This window comes from Montipora foliosa, chromosome 3 (assembly GCF_036669935.1).
Source record: "Montipora foliosa isolate CH-2021 chromosome 3, ASM3666993v2, whole genome shotgun sequence".
Taxonomy (NCBI): domain Eukaryota; kingdom Metazoa; phylum Cnidaria; class Anthozoa; order Scleractinia; family Acroporidae; genus Montipora; species Montipora foliosa.
The window spans coordinates 51,979,023-51,988,914 of record NC_090871.1 but is presented as its reverse complement, the minus strand read 5'-3'; positions in this window follow the sequence as shown (position 1 = coordinate 51,988,914).

Sequence of the window (9,892 nt, the reverse complement as noted above, 5' to 3'; positions counted from 1 at the left end):
TAGGATATACCATGCCAAATTTACAGTGGTACCACTGCTTATTGGAGCTCTTGGTACAGTCACTGAAGATTTTGTGACATGGCAGAAATACTTGGGTATCCCAGACATTATTGGAAGCACCCAGATGTCAGCTTTGTGGGAGCAGCTTATATCTTCCGAAAGGTGTTACATCTCTAAGTTGGGGGTAGGAAGTTGGATGTAACAGGACATACACAGCAGGAAGATCAGCAGGCTGCAGGGAAATCCAATAATGATAATAATACTGGGGATGCCATGAACAATCAAGAGCGAAATGAAAATGTATATTTTGAGCCAGAGCCAGGAACGTCTCTTGAAGGCTGCAGGGAGGAGGAGAGTGTTGACTAGGATGGACCACCAAAGGAGTAAAAGGAAAGGAAGAAAAGAAAGAGAATCATCGACGACTGGACAGGAGTGGAGTTTCATGGACAGCTTAAGAGAGAGACAGAAGAGCTGTCAAGTTGAGTTCTGGAATTGTAAAATTAGCACAGAAGAGTTGAAGAAAGAGACAGAAGAACTTTTCTTTGCTGCTCAATATGAGCCCTTATGGACGAACATCGTGAAAGCCTGGATTGAGAAACGAAATGTTTCACCTAAAAGTAGAATGTGCAGAAGCCAAGATGAAGCAGTGCAGCATGTTTTATATACCTGTTTCAAAGCTTGTTCAAGGAGAATATAAAAGGAAGCATGACACCCTTGGCCGGGTTGTTCATTGGGAATAATGTAGGGAAATAGGGACCAGTTGTTGTGACAGATGGTACGAGCATGTCCCATCAAGTGTATCTAAAAATGAAGTGGTGAAACTTCTGTAGGACTTTAATATTCAAACTAAATGAAAGATTCAACACCGGAGACCAGGGCCCAGTTGTTCAAAAGCCGGTTAACGTTAATCTCCGATTAAAAGTTAACTAAGAAGTTTATTTCTTCGCTCCCAAATGCTGTTCAACACTGACATTGGGCAAAACTTTACATTAGAAGAAGCCAATCTTGAAAAACAAAAATTAGCTAAAGAAAGGTTTACCCAAAAGTTGAAAACATGAAACAAAAGTTAACGCTGATTCTGGATTAAGTTAATCGGCTTTTGAACAACCGGGCCCAGACATTGTTATTCAAAGAGTGAAGATAAGGAATATCATCATTGTGGGCATTGCTATCCCTGCTGATGATAAATTGATGCAGAAAGAGATAAAAAAGCGCGAGAAATATCAAGATCTGGCAAGGGAGATGGGAAAGTTATGGAAGACAAACAGTGGTAATAATCATGATGATGATGATGATGATGATAATAATAATGCATTTGAACTTAGAGAGCGAAGACTTGATTTCAAAGTCAGAGATGTGCCTCTTGTGATCAGTGCACTCGGTGGAGGTATAAAAGAGACAGTAAAGGAACTGGAAAATACTTTTGAAACAAACGATTTGTGCAAAAAGGTCGTTGGTCAAAAAGGTCGGAGATGCAGAAGGCAAATTTAATGGAGAGTGAGACAATAATCCGAAAAGTGTCATCAGGACTTGTCCAGAGTGACATTGAGTAAAATCCATGATAAAAACGAAGTTGTGAAAGGGGCCAACAAATTCTTGTTGGTCCCTCAATTAGGCTATACTGTTTGAATTTGAAATATAGCTATAATCTTTACATAATAATAATAATAATAATCATAATAATAATAATAATAATAATAATAATAATAATAATCAGAAATGGCACAGATGCAATGTGCCGATTATGTGGTCAATTTCAGAGACCCATTGGCCATCTTGTGGCAGGATCCCCTGTGTGTTGGCCAAAACTGACTATCTGCATAGACACAACACGGCTGCCGCAATAGTTTCAAGCTAGCAACCGCGGACAATTATCCCGCCGGTGTACGTTGGATCAACTGGCTTGATCTGATCGGCGTAATCACAGGTTGAAAAAGTAAATATTTTGAGCAAGAGCCAGTGCGTAGATTTATTTACTAATGTACTATATACCTTTTTCAGGTACAATGAGCGTTTGCATTGGATTGCTTCCATGTAAATATATTACATCTGACTGATTGTGCAAGAACATACCCACTAAATTTTTGTGTGTACCAAATGCTTAGACATGGCTCGGGTCAATGAATGCTTTGCAACAGAGGAAAGATGTCAGATTAACAGTTGGCGGCTAAATCCTGCATCTGACCCAACCTGTGGTCAATTAGAGGGGTTACTCAGTAACCCAAGTCGCTCCAGTTGAATTGGGCTCAGCCACCAAATCTAGCAGGGGTGTGAACTGAGTACATGCAGACGAGCTTAAGGCTGCTTTACAACCGTAGATACTCGGCCACTTTTCACAACTTATTTCCAATCTCTTCACTCCATCTCCCCACAGCAAAAGTACTGACTAGTCTAAGAGAGGAAAAAAATCAATTAGGGGGAAAAACTAAGGGAAACTACAGGTACGTTCTTAGCAGAACTTTATCTTAAACCCATGTCCCAAGCTCTTGATCACCATAATTATGCTATATACTGAAGGAGTGCTTTTGCAAATATAGTTAAGGGATGTTGACGTAATATGGAAAAATGTGATAACATAGCGGAGTTACAACAAATTTGAATTCAATTACTAAAAGAATAACGGAAAAATAACGGCAAACTAACAGAAGAGACTGTAAATAATAAACTGAGATCTAACATATTTCTTAGCGGATATTTAGACAATAATAATAATAATAATAATAATAATAATAATAATAATAATAATAATAATAATAATTTTTTCCCTTTTTTTTTTAATTTTTTCGCACTGCGCAAATTTAATACTTATACTAAATAATAATAATAATAATAATAATAATAATAATAATAATAATAATTACAAAATACTATTTCCAATTTCTTTCGATCAAAAAGAAGAGCACTTAGATTTGGTCAGAAAAAAAAAATTCAATTGATGAAAAACGAGACAAATAATAATCTCGTATAAGAACTTTGTTAACAACAGTAACAAAAATGTTTCATAAAAACATGGCTAAGAACGAATTAATAATAATAATAATAATAATATAATAATAATAATAATAATGTGATGAGCAAGGAAGGAAGCAAGTGAGAGCTCTGACGAATCATGACCAGTTGAAACTTGTGTGAATTGTCAATTACAAACATGGTTTACTTTTCACCGCTTAAATACCAAATCATGTGTAAAATTCACATTGAAAAAACAACGAACAGCACAAACTTGCCATAACAAGGCGATTATAAACAAACGCCATTCAGCGTAACAAGGGAAACACACAAAGTAGACGTACTTACGGCGAGTCTACCAGATCGCCGGAGAAGCCCTCTCGTGTTGAAAAAAGAATGTTTACGCAAGGAAATATAAACAAATTCTCTTTTGGCAAAACACCAGCTTGTCTTCTAGAAAACGGAATTGATGTTTGGATATCACGTCTTTAATTTAGCAATTAGCATAATGGTTGTTTGGAAAGCAAAGTGGATTGTTTGGGTCAATAACCACCCTGGGGAATGGCGCCTGACATCCACCAAACCGCAAAACGAGACGACGAGTTCAAGGGCCAACTCATTTACAAATTTTACATTTTTTCCCTACCGGAATTACATCTTGAAAAAGTACGTATAATCTTAAGCTCTAGTCCGTTGTTAGTTGGACTTAGCCGAATGAACCTTTTACTGTCTTACTAACAAGAAAAACCTAACTTGGCTTCATGTAAACATATGTTCATCGAACAGCTAAGTTTCCTAAAAATGCGTATAATAAACGTAACCTCCGATAATATTATGTAAATATTGGAAAAAGAGGGGGCTGGGAAACACAAACTATTTGGATGGTGAAAATTTCAAGCACAGTAAATAAAATTGAAAGCGGAAAACTGTACGTATGGTTTATCAACCTTGATTAAATTACGTTATCTCTTAATTACAAAGGTGTAAATTGTTTGCAACTGATGAACCAAGTAGTATGGAGGTTTTGATTTTTTTATTTACTTTTTTTTCATGGAATAAAAATACACTTTTACACTACAACTGGTTTGGCTCTCATTAAGTTAGGTTTTACCGTAGCGGACGTTCAATGCAATTATTCACCGGCGGCAGAACTGATGACCTAATTTGGCCGACAGCGGTGTTTTCCAATTTTCTTTATCGTTTATGGCAATGGGAGCTTCTTTGTAGGGTGCCTTGTAAAACAGAAGTAATTATTGAGCGAGTTAAAGTCAAGGCAGCGAGAATAACCTTGACAACTGCATCTCAGTACAATAAGGCGATGTTTTCAATTAGGCGTCCTGTGTTGCATTTAAATTCTCACCGCAGGCGTTTCGCTTCCAAATTGCAATGCTTCAATTTGTCTTTTGTCTGTGAATTATTCAAATCTGATGCAACACACGAGGTGATCGATGGAAAAAAAGGAATACAATTCATTGCGGCTACTTTAAAGGCACCCACAAAGTTTCGGTTGGTGTTCAATTATCGAAAGAACGCATTTCTATTCACCTTTAGCAGATTTAATGGCAAATGAATCATATACTGTGACCGATAACTATCAGCTTCCAAAGTCCAAAAATGGAACACAGAAAAACACATATTTTTTTTAGACTCAACTTGTGGCTTACCACAAGGGTAACAAACCGCGGTAAAATGACATAACTAATTGCATCATTCTAGAGAAGAAAGAGAAAGGACCAGCGTAGGTTAACCTGTGAAAGCTGTTTCGTCTACAGAAAAGTACCTCGGGGTGATAAAAGTACACAAAGGAAATAAGTTGCTTTGAGAACAGCCTGAGACTGGAAGTTCTCGTCAGAATGGTATCATCCAAACGGATCTACACAGAAATTCAACACCCGACCTCTTGACAAAGTATTCTAACAAAACAAAACGATAGGTTTAACTACGAGCAATTAATTAAACGACCTCAACAACAGACTCAAAGAAACATCTTTCAGTGAAAGATCTTACTTCCTTTCGGGTGTGAAATTTAACCATTCTTGAAAATGATGAAAGAGAGATTCATACTAACAAAAGGTCTCTTCACCGGAAACTTCTAAGTCACAACCAAATGCTATTAATCTTATTGTTTTTCTCATCTCGTCACTAATTCTCAGTGGGGTTTCACGATCGCATGAAAGCTGTTCCTGGGAGAAGGAGAAAATAGGAGACAATGACTGCAGATAGGGGCCTTATGCTAAGATTAATAAATGATAGAGCAAAAGGATTTTCACTTGATTGCAAAAAGCTGAAAAGTGCTTCATAGGCCTTAAAGATAACTTGAACTCAGAATTTATGCAAACTCGTCCCGGCTATAAAAGAAATAGATTTAGAACAAAGCTGAAACTAGAGCTAAGGCAATTCCACGTTCAAGGGAGATGATGAAAAATAAACTCTAGGGGTCGGCTGAACAATACATCTTGGTGATGCAGCCTTTCATCTACATCATTGCCACAAAGTGATAGCAACCGCGGGCTGCTAGGATAGATAATTGATAACACTGTTACGTGGAAGCCGTACACCATTGTTCCAGTATTTCGTAAAATTCTTCTCAATTCTAAAAGGCAGAAAAGTAAAGAAGAGACAGGACGAATTAAATGAAACTTCAACTCAAAATGAACGTTTTGCCTTTTTTAATGCCTTTTATTTTAGGCGTTGTTCGCTCGTTCCCGACCCGCAAGATGAACACGCATAATTCAGCAAGTTTAAAGCCCATACGAAGGGTTCTAATCCTTGTTATCTGTGGAAAACATCTGAGCCCACCTTAATACCTTACAAAGACATACATACATGGGTAAGAAAAGATAATAGCACGAAATATAAAAGAGGATTGATTCTTTAACAAAGAGCAAGCTATTATAGTGCAAACTCAACTCCAAGGCCACAACCTAGAACCATAACATGGAAATTTAATCGAAAACAAACTTCGAATTCCTCACCAAAGCGACAGATTAACAGCCAACGGACTGCCATTCAAACTTATAGAACAGGAAACCCTCCAAACTGCGTACAATTACTATCAAAATTACCATCAAAGTTAGAAATTTCATCAAATTTACCTAATTTATTGGGACTTGCGGCATGGCATATTCGTGCAATCATCTAAAACAAACTGTTGCAAATGGCCTATTGATTTCTCTGAGGAAAATGCCACTGTACATCTGTACGATGGAGCGTAGGTAGTTCCGCGCTATTTAGGTTTTCTGCGATTTTGGTTGACATTGCTTTGGTTGCTCATAGCTCATCACCCCAGGGAAATTCGCACACACAAAATGTTGAGGGAAAAGACAACTGTCAGAGTGCAACGATATAACATTTAGCTGCGACTTGATTCCATAACTTTGTGAAAGTACAAATTTACCAAAGCATTCTTATGATGAGCTACATAAACCGTGTTTGAAACACTCAAAAATTCAGATGTCACTGAAGAAGATTTACTGAAAAGAGAGCCTGCAACCCGGCCTCGAGTCCTGTACATGTCTGGTGAGGACATTTCGTCTATTGTATAAGGAAACAAAAATTGATAACTACTCTTTGGGAAAAGGACACTGCTTGTCAGCCTCGTAACTCTTGCAAAGAAGGAGGAGAGCATATTTTTTGAACAATCCAGACGTCCAGCCCTATGGATTAAGCTACAGTGTATAGCTATAAAGCAGCCGTGACGTATGTCTTTCCATATACAGTGTAACAGTTATATATGAGAGTAGCACGGAAAAATGTTACAAGGCCACTGAACTTGTGGCCCTCACAATTCAGACCAGATCACAACACAGGGAAATATTTGTGCTGTACTTTCCAAAAAGTAAGTTAAATCTTAACATCCCATATAGTCTATGAACAAGGGGAGTCAGTACGGCTTAGCGGTTATCAACCATGCCTTCCACCTCTGTGACCCGGGTTTCAAACTTCGATTCCGAGGTGGTATATGGGCTCGAACTCAGTCTGACTCCGAGGGTTTTTCTCCGGGTACTCCGGTTTTCCTCCCTCATCAAAATCGACTCTCAGTAAATTACATTCGGCTGCGTGGGCATACCTTCGATGGGGATAACCTGTGGTATCCTTCCCTTTCGTTGAATTGAATGAATAAAGTTGAATTAAAAGGTTGTCAGACGGGGCTACAATTTACAGTCCCTATCCACGAAGAATTGAAAGTCTACGCATTTGTGGGTGTAATTACAAAGACAGCAATTCTCCTTAGTCATTTAAAGACCCAAAGTGTTGGTTTGGTCCTAGTTGATATCACAACCTACCGCACGGTAGTCCGATTCTCATCCAACTGTACCAAACGGTCGGCGGCGAAGCGATATTTATTGTATAGACAGGATTGTTTTACTGGAAAATATACCACTCATAAAACTCATACGAAACTACATCCACAACCCGAGTGGAGTAGTTTCCATATATATATATATATATATATATATATATATATAAGCAACTTAACTCTATTCCGAGAGGCCTTAGGCTGAAGTTCAACCTGGCTTTTGGCTCAAAAGATGAGACTCTCCAACAACGATGCGAGCAACATCTGAATACAGCATCGATGAACATTCTCAATGATCTTGTTAATTTTGCGGATACCACGACTCGCAAATTACAGCAACACTTGGAAGAAGAACGAAAAATTCTCTTCGATGAACAAGACCAGACAACAGCCAGTAGTTCTTGGAATCAAGCAAAGAAAAACATTGCCACCTTGAACAGAAACCTAAACCTCAAGTACCGGAACAAGATCAAGAAAATTCAGAAGATTACACCCAGCAATCAACACCATGCTGAACTCTCAAATGAAGAGAACACACCGACATCAACACATAGGAATAGACGTTTTTCTAAAAAGGTTAGAGTAGCTAAGTTACAAAAACTTATCTCTTCAGTTAATGTTAGAGTTAATGGAAAGAAATTTTTCCCCATTAACCTATCTTCACGGGAACTCAATCAGGACGAGAAATCTTTGCTTAGTAAAGGTCCTTCTTTTTGTCCAGTCCCACGTGACGTTAATAGAGTTAAATTACTAGAGGATTGGGAAAAATTTGAACACAGTATCAGAGCTACCACGTTTTTTTTCAATCAATCTAACTCTGATGTAGCACATAATGAATCTTTGTTTCCTAAAGTTAAGAAAGTGTCATCGTGGAAAGCCCCAGTTTCTAAATTCCCGGAGGTTGAGTTGTTTCTTGAATCGGTTAAGAACGATTTATTTAATCCTAGCAATTTTTCCATTGTTCCTGACAATCTCACGGCAGGCGAGAGAAGGGCCCTTTCAAAACTTAAAACATTAGATCAACAAGTCATCAATATTCAGGATAAAGGATCTAAATTTGTGATCCTTGACCAAACAGAATATTCTGATAAAATGCTTGGCCAGCTAGAAAACCCACTCCATTATGAAACATTAGATTCGGATCCTAGCATCAACTCCGTTCACAGCATCAGTAAGTGGAGTAATAAGTGGCTACTCGAGGGACAAATCGATAAGGACATCGCTAACTGGGTTGTTAACAACAAACCTAAACCGGGCAAGGCCTTCGGCACAATTAAGACACATAAAGAAGGGAATCCCTTACGGTTAATTACATCTTGTTGCGGGACAGCTATTGAAAATCTTTCAGCTTTTACAGAATACTATCTCAAACCATTAGCTCAAAAGTTGCCCTCTTTTGTCAAAGATACAACTCATTTATTGCAAAAAATCGAAGATCTAAATAAGGATGGGCCATTCCCCAAAGGCACTCTTCTCGTTTCTTGGGACGTTGTCTCGATGTTTCCAAACATCGATAACAACTTGGGAATTAAAGCTGTTACCGATGCTCTCAATTCGCGTGAAATTCAGGTCCCATCCACTCCATGTATTGTTGAAGCTGTCAAGATCTGTCTTGAACACAACAATTCCAACTTTCAAGGCAAACATTTCCTACAAATTCATGGAACGGCTATGGGCCCGAAAAATGCTTGTAGTTACGCTGATTTAGCAATGGGAGTTATTGACCAAAAGGCTAAGTCCGGTACAATCAAACCCAGATTATGGTGGCGGTATAGAGACGACATTTTCGATCTATGGACGCAAGGTGCCACTAAACTTAATGATTTCACTGATTTCATTAACGCTTTATATCCCACCATAAAATTTACTGTAGTATCATCTGAAACCTCTCTCAACGTCTTAGATCTCACACTTTCATTGGTTGACGGGTATATTCAAACGGATGTATATTCTAAACCTACTGACCATCATATGTACTTATTACGTAACAGTGCTCACCCAAGGCATTGCACTAAGGCAATCCCATTTGGAGTTGCCACCCGGATTCGCAGAAACTGTTCAACCATTGAAAAATTTGACCAACGTAGTGAAGAATACCAGACATATCTCGTTGAGAGAGGTTATAATCCAGCGGAAGTCAATAAGCAATTTTTAAGGGCAAAAGATGTACCCAGGGAGGACTTACTCGCCTCGAAACCGAAAGACAAAAAAATCGTCTTTCCTCTGGTAGTCGACTACAACCCTCATTTACCAAACATCAGCAAAATCATCAAATCATTTAATCATCTTATTTATGAATCGCCATTGCTATCCCAAATTTTCCCAAAGGGGTCAATTATTCCTTCTTATCGAAGACCCAAAAACATAAAAGAGATTCTAGCAAGGCCTAAAAAAACCCATTACAGCAATAACACTCCCGTAGGATGTTTTAAATGTAAGAACAAATGTGATCTATGCAAACATTATCTTGTTGAAAATAAGATCTTTCACAGCGCATGTACAGGCCGTTTTTACTCCATTAGACAGAATGTACACTGTAGGTCGAAGAATGTCATCTATTTAGTCACCTGTAAAACATGCAAGATTCAATACGTAGGTTCAACATCGAATGAATTCAAGGTCAGATTTCGTAATCACAAATCC